At 37.4% G+C, this 14,083-nt stretch overlaps 1 protein-coding gene across 4 annotated transcripts in view; it reads left to right on the top strand.

Annotated features, from left to right (window-relative positions):
* Positions 1-14,083, top strand: part of TRPS1 (transcriptional repressor GATA binding 1) — a 255,702-nt gene that overhangs the window by 195,231 nt on the left and 46,388 nt on the right. The window lies entirely within an intron of this gene.

Consider the following 14,083-nt stretch of genomic DNA (forward strand, 5'->3'; position numbering starts at 1 on the left):
GTGTCTTTTAAAGTCCTGTCCTTGTCTCCCAGTCGTAGAGGAGATAGTCACCCTGCCGATGACTGGAGCATCCACAGGCTGGACGTGCAAGTATTCAGTCTGGTTTCAGTAATAGCCTTTTGTGAAATTAATTGAGAAATTTATTTTTCCAGAAGCTTTCAAAGGAACTGAACTAGGTCTCTAGCCAGTGGGTAGCATTGATGTGGTGTAGTGGTTGATTTTTTTTTTAAATCCCTGCATATAACCGATTGATATTCTTTGGAAGAGAAGTGATAATGTGATTGTGGCTATATTCTTTGGGGCATTATGGGCAAAGGCATAGCTAGGAAAAAAATTTTTCCTCAAATAGCCAATTTACTGAAGACAACACCAGGCACTGTCTTCTTAGCACTGGTTAATGACGTTCTAGTTAATTTGTAACTTGCACAATATCTGTTCTTGCTATTACTGCCAAGCATATTGCAGATCAAGGAGCCTGTTATGCAACTGTGAATAAAAATCTTGAGCCACTCACACTGTTTCATCTTGTCAATTGGGAGTTTTGTTTGGTGCTGCATGCGTGCACGCGCGTGTGTGTGTGTGTGTGTGTTAACTAAAATCTGGTGACTTCAAAGCAAACAGGTAATGGACTATATATATCCCTTTTTCAAATCTGCATACATGCATTCTACTGCTTTTCAAAACGATGGGCTAGCAAAGTAGCTACTCTGGGCCACTCTTCCATTTCTTTGTGTCATTAAGTTGGGTGAAACTTTTCCACAGCCTTTCTGTTCAGCTTTGTCAGAGCTGTTTTATCATTCATCGGAGAGTATCTCTAATCTGAAAATTCTCCATAACTCAGACACAGTCACACGCGGCTAATAGATGTCTCACGAAAGGCTGGAAACACTGCCTCCTTTTTCTACCCTATCCTTCTAGTCAGTTTTTACCCTCTTGAACATTTGTCACCACTTCTACTTCATTCTGGGAGTCAGCATTCATGCAGACTTGTTCGTATGTGCAAGCGAAATTGTTTTTATTCCTAAAGCATTTCTCCCTCCTAAAATCCTGGGTTGGATTAAGGAAATATCCCCTTTATGTAAATAAACGTTTAATTAAGCAGAGCTGGTAACAACGTCAGAAACAATAAAATGGATGATTTGTCAGAAATAAACTGCAGGGCATCTGATCCTTTGAAGATAATTGAAACTTGACTATTTAAAAACATGAACTGAAAAAAAATATATAGGGCTCATGATGAATTACAGTTACACAAATTACTGTGGCATTAGTATTTTGGAAATTAAAATTCAGCAACAAAAATAGTGCTCTGGTTTGTCACTTCTCATCAGTGAAGCGTGCTCTAGCCAGTCATCGTGGCATCTTCGTGGGGCATTTTTATAGGCCAGAAAGCTCTAGAAAGTGTCAGGCATGAAGGAGGACGGCTCAATAATTCTCATTCACGTTGTACAGTGGGGCTGTGCTTGGCTCCCATGTCCAGTGCACCCAAGGTCGCAGAGACCTCCTTTCTGTCAGAGGAGTAAGTTCAGTCGACGATGAGCTTGGGGAGAAGTGATTACACTTCTTGTTTAGGTAGTAGAGAAGGTGTAGGGGTGCTGGAAGCATGGGCTTAGGTACCTAGTGAGGTAAGAGTAGTGATAAGAAATGTGACGTTCCAGACTGCTTTCTTTACCCTCTTGAACATTGGTCTTTTTTCCCTGAGTGACTTTATAGCCTGCCAGCATCACGTTCCCTTTCCCTTTCGGGTCTGCTAACATCATTTTCAGTGCCTCAGCCGCACCCTCCCCACCCCCGCTTCAGTGTCTCCTACTCTCTGTCTCGACCCTCTGATAAACATCATCAGTTCACATCACCAAAAGGTCAGAATAAAGGCGCTTTATTTGTGGATAAAAGGCACATTAGGAATATTGTTCTGTGTGTTTTTGTTTTGGTTTCATAAAAGGCCAGATGCCTTTTGAGAGGTTTCTCCAGTGGTACCTCCACTCTGCTGACTTCCTAGCAAGGTGGTGTTTCGGGAGCAGTTTTTGTCGCAGAGCACATTTCGCCATAATTGTTGTGCTTGCCACTTGGCCTTCCAAGTGCCAGAGCTGCTTTTTTTAAGACTCTCACCCCTCCCCCACCAAAGGACATACACACTCTCTCTCTCTCTGTATGCAGGAATCCAGTAACACATCAAATAGGATTTTTCTGTTTTTGTAACTTCTCCAAATTTTAAGTAAATCAGTTCTGGTCATTTCCTTTATGTAAATGACTTTCGGGGGTGGGGGGCCGTGATAAGAACCTGTTACAGGACTATCATTCAAAATTTCTTCAAGAAAATCCAAACCTGGCTTCAAGTACAGGTCTACAGTGAGATCCCGCTCACCATGACGATATAAGATTACAATGAGAAAATGATTTTTATTCAGTTCTGAGGGGAGGTCTATTAAAGTGGTGCATAATTTCAGAGCAGTTCTCTAGAGATGAACTTTTTTATGGTAAAGTGAAGCAATGTAACATAATGCAAATCATACTACCATTACAAAAAGGAAATTAAAGTTGGAAGAATCTGTCAAAATATTATGAAAGTTGAGGAATCAAACTTTATTACTTTATTTTTAGAGTTTGCAAGATGTTCCACTGTAGAAATGCCTTCTGGGCATTTGTAAAATAGAAGGGAAGAGAAAAGAGCAGTCACTACTGAGATGTAGGTTAATTCAGCCTGTCCCCCCTCACCACCCCGTTTTACCTGGAGCAGCTCTAGACCGCAGCGAGTATCCGTCTAAAAGGGTTTTATGATTTCATTTGTTTCCCTAGGACTTCAGCTCTTCCCCATACTAACTGTTTCTCATGTTGAAACTAGATTGAGTTCCATTAACAGCCCTTCATGATTTCGAAGACTTCACCTTCAGGTTTCAGAAAAATTGTCAGTCTCACAATCATTTAGAAAAGGAAATATAAGGCACTCCTCTATATTTCATTTGTCAACGGTCTTCTTTTCCGGATAGATTATGACAGAGTTTATGCTGTTACAGAATCATGTGTTCCCTTTAACCTTTCAAGCTAACTCCTGACCCTGTTTTCTTAAAAAGAGCATCAGCACAGTCGTCTAGCGATTGTTTGCTCTGCCTGTGGAGTCACGGAGGTACCAGTAATGAACAACGGAGGAGGTGAAACAGAAGCTCCTGTGAGCTGCCACTTTCCCTTCGTTCCTGTTGATGACTGAAGCCAGATTATAACTTATAAATTAAACCCAAGATACTGAGGAGCCAACGTACAGAGTTTCCGGTTCCAGCAGTCTTTGAGTTCTAGGTTTTGCATAAGCAGAGTTTGTGCTGTGATTGCAACTAGCTACGCGTAAAGAAATCACTTCAATGATCTAGAGTCACAAGCAGCGGATCTCCGCTCCCCAGTGCAGCGCTCACAGACTTAAAGATACATATTTAATTTTTTAACTCTGCCGTAATAGGTACCAGAGATTCCAATTAATTTTTATAAACTATTGCTTTTTTATAACAAGACTGCCATACATGTGAGCCTTTATAATCTAAGATAAAAATGAGCTCTCATCCTTAAGTCACTTTTGTAAATGAACGCCCAAAGCTTCTATGTAGTTTTCAGTTCTTATGTGTGCCATAACGGATCATAGCTTTGAGCAGAAACTAGGTCTGTTCTAGGATAATGTTGCAACAAGTCATTGCATTCCCAGACGTTCAGATGTAATAATAGTACTGAGGGTGGTTTATGTATCTTTTCTATTTTATACACGCACACACACAAACACACACACACATGCACATACACATCCAATGAATGTATATTAGAGAATACAACAGAGCCTCTTTTTTACATACATAAATTTAAGGTTTTAGAACTTCAGGGACTTAGAACCCAAAGCTCTGTCCTACTTTCTCCTCAGCCTTCGGAGTCACTTTTTACCAGCTAAACTGCTGCTTTTGATGGTTTCTGCTGACCAAGGCACAGAAAGCCAAATGTATTATAAAACTGTATATTGAAAAATTTTAATAATGTGTTTATGCACGCATTTTGAAGCTAGGATGACATTGAATTGATTTCCAAAAGCATTTAGAATTTTTCTTAAACCCTGGAGAAAAGCCTTTTGAAACATTATCCCAATTTACCAACAACAAAACATTGCAATTACAATAGGACACATTGTAAAGATTTTTAATTTTCCATTTGTGATCTTATATTCTTTGGTGGTTAAGTCTTTAAAACCCGAACTCTAAAGTGAAATTAAAAAGTTCTTAAGAAAAGAAATCTGTTGTTACAAAGTCTAGGGTAGGAGAGAATACACATAGCTTTTTGATAAACAGTCTAAGTTGTGCTTCAAAGGACAGATGTGGCTTTAATAATCTGAAACATTTGCATTTTCAGATTAAACTTTGCCTGATTGCATTGTACTTGATATGTATACTTAAATCTATATGTTAAATGTTATACTTTGATATAGCACATCTTGTTTGACTTTGTTCCTATGATCTGACAAGCTTCATTATATAATAAACTAGTTTAAATAAATCTTAAAGACATAAAAGTGTTCCTGACAGTAAGAAAAAATTTAAAGCTCACAAATGATATATCGGTTAGATGTTCCAGAGAGAGTCAAAGTTTTTTCATTCAAATCTTTGAACATGTGTTTTGAATAAAGCTGTAAGGCATTTTCCAGTAACCAGTGTTGTATTACAAAAATGAGTAAAGTAAAACAAAAGGAAAACATGTTTCAACATTTTATTCAGTATTGTCACATATTGTTGCACATTTCCTGCTGGAAGTAAATGTGACATTTGTGATGCTAATTTTTCAAACCTAACCTTTTATATCATATAAAATATTGCTGAGAATATTGTGCTCTTGTCAGACAACCACAAATAATGAGCCACTCTATCAGAGTTCAAATGGGCTCCTAATAGTTTGTGTGCAATTATATTGCAGCTCTGATGTAAATCCATCATTATAATTTTTGAATTTTTCTGCTAAATTTTATCTAGGAACAACCAAGGATAAGTTGGTTACAGAACACTTGACCCAGTATCCTAGCATTTTGTATGGAGCCAAAACCAGAAAATAATAGCACTATAGTTAAATTGATTTGGATAAGATAATGTGATAAAATGAAAACAAAAAACAAAAAAACACAAGACGTTTACTTAAAAGTAGGAACTTCTGTGCTCTATTACTAGGATTTTACTGTTTTGTTAATTGAAAATTAATGTCTTTGCTGACGCCAAAGTACAAAAAATATGTATCAGGACATCTATTTGGTTATTTTGCCTTTTATAATAAACAGCTGTCAAGGCTAACTACATAGAATAGACAAAGTATCGAGCATGTGAAAGCAATTTAAATATTTAAAACACCAAATTGGAGAGAGAGGTACTTAAAATCAAACTGTAAACCAATTTATAGAAAGATGAATATAATTTATTTCAATATTATATTTGTTATGTTATATATTTTATTAAAATATTAGCTTTGGAACAAAATCTAAAACATGTACCTAGTAAACTGTCAGTAACATGACATTTCTAGTAAGGGAGGCTAACTCCTGAAATAAGGAAAACTGAGATTTAATATTCAGGCTGGGGAATAGTCCCTTCTTTACAATATCAATTTATTAGATTATTTTTAAATTTAAAATTATCTTAAAATTAAATTGTTTTGAATAATTGAGCACTGGAAATCAGTGGAACCCTTTAAATTACCTGCTCTTTTTTAGCAGAGCAGGTGATTCTTTTTTTTTTTTTTTTTTTTTAAGATTTTATTTATTTATTCGACAGACAGAGATCACAAGTAGGCAGAGAGGCAGGCAGAGAGAGAGGAAGAAGCAGGCTCCCTGCAGAGCAGAGTCCAATGCGGGGCTTGATCCCAGAACCCTGAGATCATGACCCAGGCCGGAGGCAGAGGCTTTAACCCACTGAGCCACCCAGGTGCCCCATAGAGCAGGTAGTTCTTAAAATGAGGGTTTCTGGGTTTGCAGCCTGGGGATGGATATTTGGCTTCACACACTGAGTGTGGTTGGCAGCTGCCGGGTCTCCCTCGCTCCCCTCCATGAAGTACCAAAAGCTGACCTTCCAGGTTAGGAGTATTTCCATGAATTCTGTCATTGTTGTGTCTAGGAATTTAGACAGAATTTATGAGGAAGGTGGCAAAAGACAATACTTTATTTTGGTCTTCCTCCGAAGATCAAATCATTAACCTTATCAGAAGAGAAGGAACATCTCTTTTCTTCAGTTTTCAGATGCTATACTACATTTAATTTTTATATCCTGCCATTGTGTTTAGGCGCCTACGGTCAGTGCACACAAGGGGCGTCGTGGTTGTCACATAGGTTTCTACCTAAGCTTCATGACACAAGGCTCCCACGGTTCATTCCCTGCCTGGAGAGACATGAGAATGTTTCCTGGGGGACCAGATCTCCGCAAGCAAGCCGAAGGGTGTCAATATCATGAACACTTTTATTCAGATCATGTCTCGGCTTTCACAAAGGGGGGTTAGAGAAATGGTTTTACTTAAGTTCACGGCAACATGAAGGAGAGAGAAAGCAAGTGTTACCGCCCTTATTTTATGCATGACAAAGTTGAAGCTCAGAGAGGGGTAAGCATTTTGTGACAGCCAATGAAGGATCGTACCTTTAGTCAAATCTTGGTGCGGTTCTGTGCTTAATGTGTGATAGCTGGCAGTGTCCCCTCTGATTCCATCGCCCTCTATCCCTAGGGCATACTGCACAGACTGGTGTCTAGTAGGTGCTGCTCAAGATGGGCCTCGAATAAATGAACAGAAATGAGAAGCAAGGTTGCCTGGCCTTTCGTGTTTTATTATCCACACTGTAAGGCGACTACAAACATGGAGTTCTGGTGATTTTTGTGCTTTCCAGAAGTGTGTGACTTTTCTGAGGAGGTGTTTGTCGCTGACAGATTTCTGGAGATGGTGGAGAGGAAATCGCACATCCCTTTGTAAAATTTTGTTTGTGGACATAGAATGTAATAACTTTAAACATTTATTGCATGCTCACTATGTGCCAGATACTCTTATTTTTTTTTTAATTTAAGATTTTTTTAAATTTATTTTTGCGAGAGAGAGGGAGAGAGCACACACCAGTGGGGGAAGGAGCAGAAGGAGACTTTGCACCAAGCAGGGAGCCTGATGAGGGCTCCATCCCAGGACCCTGGGATCATCACCTGAGCTGAAGGCAGACGCTTAACGACTAACCCACACAGGTGCCCTCTGCCAGATACTCTTGAAAGCATCCTACATGCATAATTCACTTAATCTGAACAACTCTATGAGGTAGACACAGTTCTTACCTCCACTCTATAGACATGACTGAAGTAGGGAGAGGTTAAGTAACTTGCTCAAGGTCACAAATCAAGAACAATGGCTGTAAGCCTCAGCTAATGACCACTGACTACATTATTCAGCTTCTTACTACACTATAAATTCTCAGGCTATAGGTTGAAGGCCTCACATGAAGGGGCAGTGAGTGGTCACAATGATTTTTCTACCCAAGCATTTGCTTGATTTTCTGCAGGGATCTTTTGGCCATCCTCTGTATGCACCGGAGTTGGTTGGCAACTGTCTCGTTCCTTGGGGATCAGTAGTGATGACCCTGGGCATTGCTGAGACTTTGAGGGTTAGATCATGTCTCTCCAGAATACCCTCATTATGAATTTCATCCACTTCTGGCTGTGGACTTTGCTCTTTTGGTATAGAAAAGATAACACATTCAATTTAGGAGAGGAGAAAGAAGAAAAGTACTGGAAACAGGCAAACCGGAAGCTTCTTCTCCATCAGTAGAGACTTTGGTTCATTTGTGGTATGCATCGATTGTTTGCTTTAAGGTTAGAATCTGTTAGATTGTGCTTTTATTATGTTATTTTTTATTTGTGTGTTCAAACTAATTAACTAATTCTAAAAAATTCGTAAACATAAAATAGATCTCAACCTACAGGCAATTAATGAACATTTTGTGTCCCTGGAATGGATGGGTTCAAGAATGAAGGATGTGCAGGCAGCTTTTACCCGGATCCTGAAACAGCCATATTCTCTCATAGCTGAGGTTTATAGAAACCAGCAAATACGGAACTTAGAGGGAAAAGTTTATAGGATTTTCTAACTCAAAAGGCCCTTAGAGGCCAACTAGATTGAAAAAATCTGAGGTGTAGAAATATTAATTGACTTGAGAGATGCCACAGAGATTGTTGGTTCAGGTGTTCATTAGTTCAAGAAATCTTTATGGAATGTCTACCATGGAGAAGGAAGCTTAGCTGTTTCTGGGGACACACAGCTGAATAAGACAGTGTCCACAAGGGACTCATGGTCTGTAGAGGGAAGGCATCTATGTAAACAAATAATTATAATACAAGCTGTTAATTGCCTTAACAAAATATGTAACTGATGGTCTATCTTCATTGATCTATCACCTATCTACGTACAGATGCAGGTACATATGTACAATCTATTCTTAATACACCTAAAGCATTTAGCACATTGCCTGGAACATGGGAAGTTCATCATAAATAGTATTTGAATGATCTTGTACTACCTAGAATTCCCAGATTTTTAGTTGCATTTTACACCATGCAGTGAGTTCAGCCAGCACTACTTTGTTCAACCTTTATCACTCTTACATCTGTGAGACTGTGAAACCTTCAGTGAACCTCTCAGACAAAACTATTAACCGCTATGTTGTTAACCACTATGCTAATACTACTGTATTGTAGATACATCTGTAGTGATACTTATTTGGCTATTTCTAAAATGCTTGTTATGTACTTTGGCTTCAACCACAGAATAAACATATTCATATCAGATATTGTCTCTTACTCATATGTGTATGCCCAGGGCTAAGAACATAATAGGTGATCAATAAATGGTTTGTTGTTGCTTGAATGAATGCATCCTACAAAGGGTTCAGAGGGTAGATGGAGAGGTGATGGAAAGATTAATTATCCAAACTGCTTCATAGATCATTCTCTGAATAAAAGCAGTTTTGAAACTTGTAGAAATGAATATCATGGTGCTGGTTGTAAGGCTTGGTGATAAGGCTTGACTCTAAGGGGGAAAAAAAACACAACTAGTTTCTAGATCACATGATTGGTTCCTTTAATGATCCTACCACTAATGTGATGTTTCTGCAATCTTTTAGCAAAATTCTGTTCCAAAATAGTGTTCTTCAAAAGTAAAGTAAATAAAATAACATAATGTCCTTGCTCTAGGAAGTATAATTTCAGGGCATTTTATTATATGAAAAAATAAAGAGAAAATATTTATTTATAATGTAAGAGTTTTATAAACTCTAGGGTTATAAAGTAAAAATATCCGATTTTTGGCTTTAAGTCCAGAAGAACTTGAAGTTAAGTTTCAAATAACAACTTAACCATATGATGGGCTTTTCAATGAACTTTTGATAAGACAATCATGTTTTGAGTCTTCTGGGATGTATGCATGTGTGTGTGTATGTGTTGATTTTATATACTAGATAACTAAGATAGTAATATTTCAGAAAAGTACAATTATTTTTTTAATTGGCAGTCATATTATAATTTTAAATGAGCAGGTGATTATATTTAGGGATGGATTATTAGCAGTTCATTCATTTATCAAATATTTATTAGCTGCCTGCTAGGAGTGGGTCACTGTTGTAGGTACTGGAGATATTTCAGTAAACAAAGTATACAGAAGTCCCTCCCAGCTCAATATCTTTCTAATAATTAAAAAAATCTATTACTGGGTAGCTAATGTTGTCCTTAAACTCACTGGTGTATTATCAAAATATATATGTTATATTTATTTTTTATTATATAATACTTTATATTATATGTGTATCATTTTTTGAACGTCTGTATGTGATCGACCACCTTTTTGCACAATTTATACTTAACTCAGCTGATCTACAGAAAAGACATGGTTATCCATTTGTATAATTCAATATGCTGACAAAATCCTAGCTTCAGAGACATGTGGATAACTTCAGTGGTCTGAATTTGATTATGCTCTACATATGGGAAACAATTAAAGTTGTGTATAGGGATTTCATAGTGTAACTCCATTAAAATCAATGAGAATCCTGCACACCTAAACACCTGTTCACAATTCAAAAATTCAGGCAGGCAGTTCCACTTAAAAGATCACTAAATCAACGGTCTAATAGTCTTTGGGGATCATAGTTTTATCATCTCACTTGGTTTTCATTGAACTTTGTCATTCTACAAAACCATTATTATGGGTAAAAAATTATACAATTTGCTCACCCCGGTGGGATTCCAGGGTTGTTGATCGTGATCCTGTTGGAAGAGTGACTCAAACCCTAGGTGAATGGGGAACTATCTTAGAAATATCACCAGTTGGAACTTTGGGAAATACAGTGCATTACAAGCTATCATCAAATAGGAATTGCTTTAAAAAAAGAAAAGGTAAAATTTAAAACTTAGAAGGCTTGTGAAAAAAATTAATTTTAAAGCTGTGAATCAATAACTTTAATGAGAAAGTGCTTACTCTGACCAATAGTTGAAATGAATTGAAATCCATTTGGAGGACCGGTATCAACTAATTAATTAATTGCTTTCATTCACAGTGACTGTTAAAGCTCTTTCAGGTTTTTGTGGAATATATCTAACTCTTCTTAGAGTGTTCGAGGGTTTTTTTCCCTTTTCACAATTCAAATATGTTGGTGTTTTACCTTACATTGCTCTAAAGTTTTTATTTTTTTTACCTTGAAGAAAGATTTCTCTAAGTTAGAATGTAAGCAAGGCAACGGATGGGTATTTAGGAATTTTTTAGGATCTTAGCCTACTAACTATTTGCCTACTGATTGTAAATTACAAGTTAATTTTAACTATTCATTGGATAACATTGATACTAGGTTTTATTTTGAACAGTTAGCTTGAGTTGGTGTATGCATTGGAAAAGTATAAACCTGCACTAACAATTCCATGTTTTAAAAAACTAGACTTGGCAATTAATTTAATGGTCTTGGCTCATACTCTAATTTAAAAATAGAATTTAAACATAATTTTGGAAGGTATTTTTAATGGTGAAAGTTTCCAATTCTCCATTAATAATTTTAATTTAAAGAAGAACTATAGAGGTCTACCATAGTTTATCAATACTCTGCTCTTTCAAAACGACTCTATGAGTGTTAAGTTCTGGGTTCTGTATTAGGTGTTGGATGTCCTACCAGGTACTACTTCAGTAAATGTGCAATATATAAGTAATGACTCATGTTTTTAGTCACATTTAATTAATTTTCTATAAGTATCTTGTTAAAATTTGATTTGAAGTATAGCAGCATTGTTATTGACTAGAAACATAGTCATTGGGAATGAAAGAACCATCATTATGATGTATCCAACCCTGTCTGCTTACAGATGAGACCCACAGAGGTGCCCTGAATGACCAGCAGCAACTGGACACTGGGCTTGGATTTTGCCCATTTGGTTCAGCTGGTCACTGCAATAGTTATTAGTGATACGATTAGCATATGTCTGTATATTAAGAAGACTACACTCTCCTTTAAATAAGACCAAATACTCATTTAGGAGAGCTCTAGATTCAAGTATGCCATATACCATTTACAAAACAAAGTCTTCTGAGCTTTGCTAGTGCCTCTATTTTTGGAACACTATAAACAATCTAAGAGCACAACCTTCTGCAAGCCATTCTGTTAGCTACCAAATCATATCCCCAGGGAACGTTGTCTGTGACTGTCCCTCTTCCATTTCCTCAATCCAGTCACTGAGCAGCAGCAGGGTTGAAAAGGAACTGGAAGTCATGTGATCTCATGTGGTGCCAAATTTCTCTTGCATTTTAACCCCTCCTTTCAGTTGTCTCTTGGTCTTTGCTTACTCATCAGAACCCCATGGACTTCCTAAAGGGGCTGCAGTTTTTACTTCTCTAATTCATAGTCCATACTTGCCACAAATGTAAATGCCTAACACACAAACAGGATTACTTTATACCCAGCTCAGAACCCTTAATTCTCTTTGCTTGAAGCAGTCAACACCAGCTCTCTCTCTCGCGCTCTCTCTCTCTCTCTCCTTTTGTTTTTTGTTTTGGTTTGGTTTTTGTTTTTTTTTTTTAAAGAGAGGAGAGAGAGCACACAAGTGAGCCGGGGTGGGGGAGCAAAGAGAGAATCTGAAGTGGGCTCCATGCCCAGCACAGAGCCCAACACAGGACTCAGTCTCACGACCATGAGATCATAACCTGAGCCAAATTCAGGAGTCTGATGCTCAAGCGACTGAGCCACCAGCTGCCCTAATACCAACTCTCTTACTGAGCCATTCAACACTCTTCACCCACCTTCTCCCATAGGTGCCGATTCATGGTCCTTCCCATTTAGGCAATCACCAGGGTCTTCTGTTGGACAGTCTAGAACACTGCTCACCATTCCCATTCTTATACATGTTGAGTCTGGGACAGTCTCACTGCTATTCTAGTTTTTTTTGGTGTGTGCTTTTTTTGTTTTTAACCTTTAAAGTAAAGACAACTGTATTTTAGTTTGTTTGAATTAACCTAAGTTTTCTACCTTGTAAAGCAAAACTACTGTACTTTATCTAATCAGTCTAAATTAACCACTTCCTCTTCCTTGCCTTAATACTGTTTAGGTACACACTGTGCCCTCTCTCTTTTAGCACAACAGTGCTATGCATTTCTGGTTTTTCTCCACAGTATTTGAATGGTGCGCTTTTCTCCCTCACCAGAAGGAAAGCAAGAAATTTTTGTCTTCATTGTTTCCTGTTCTGTCCCCAGCTCATAGGACAGCTCGTAGACCCCTTAGTAAGCACTTGTTAAATGAGCAAATAAGTTTTCTCACTAGTAGATGCTGGGTTGCACTGATTTGAATAGAACACTTCTTGAAAATACGTATTCCCATGTATTTTATAATTAAGGTTTTGCTAAGTCATTTTCGTAGCAAACTTCTTAATAAATTTAGACCCAAATGATCTAAAATGATGAGTATTATTATATCAAAGAAAGAAAATATGTGCTCATGTTGTGCCTTTGAGTTTTCTTGGGAAATAAAATAGAGGAGCCTTATATTTTATTATTTCTTTATGATTTGCTTGTGGCTAAATATACTGCGAAATACTCCAGGCAATTTTCCAATATATAAATCTTAAGATGGCCTTAGCCAAAGTGAGTGGTTTGGACAAGATGTTAAATTCACTTCCTTTCTAAGGTACTTGATTCTCTTTCTTAATCCCCGACAATCATTTACTAGAATCTTGTAAGTTTTTAATATAAAGAATGCATTTGGAAAAGTTAACAATATCTGGGGTGCCCAGCAGGTTCACATGTGACTCTTGATCTTAGGGTTTGAGCCCCATGTTAGATATAGAGTTCACTTAGAAATAAGTGAAATAGGGGGCACCTGGATGGCTCAGTCAGTTAAGCATTAGACTCTTGATCTCAGCCCAGTCTTACGGTCATGAGTTCAAATAAAATAATGGGATACCCGGGTGGCTCCGTCAGTTGAGCAACCCTCTCTTGATTTCGGCTCAGGTCATGATCTCAGCAACAAGGAATTGAGCCCCACATAAGGCTTCTTCTTGCTTAGCGGGGAGTCTACTGAAGATTCTCTCTCTCCCTTTTCCTCTGTTCCTCCCACGCCCCCACACCGTGCTCACAGATGCTTTCTCTAAAATAAATAAATAAATCTTCTATAAAGAAATAAATAAAATATTTTAAAGTTAACAATATCCTATAGATTAATTACATATTTAGGATACAATTCAAGTTGCAGGTCAGCGTAAGAATTTGGGACCAAAAAGCAGCGTCAAACCTGAATCATCAAGAAAGAAAGGGGCTAAAAATTCCAAAGTAATGGAGGGACATCTTGAGAAATTAAAGCATATAATTTCAGGTCCGCTAGAATAAAATAGGATGTTTACACAGGTTTATCACAGATCGCCTAATTTTTAATCTAGAAAAATTTGCCACTGCTTATAAAAATATATCACCCATCTATTACAAACTGTGAAAGAAAGTATTTTTCTCTTTCAAAAAGAAACCATATGGCATACAAAAAAGAATTCTGGCCTTGAAGGGAAAAAAAGAAAGAGGAAAAAGCAGATTTTTGAAG

The sequence above is a fragment of the Mustela lutreola genome, chromosome 3 (assembly GCF_030435805.1).
Source record: "Mustela lutreola isolate mMusLut2 chromosome 3, mMusLut2.pri, whole genome shotgun sequence".
Lineage (NCBI taxonomy): Eukaryota > Metazoa > Chordata > Mammalia > Carnivora > Mustelidae > Mustela > Mustela lutreola.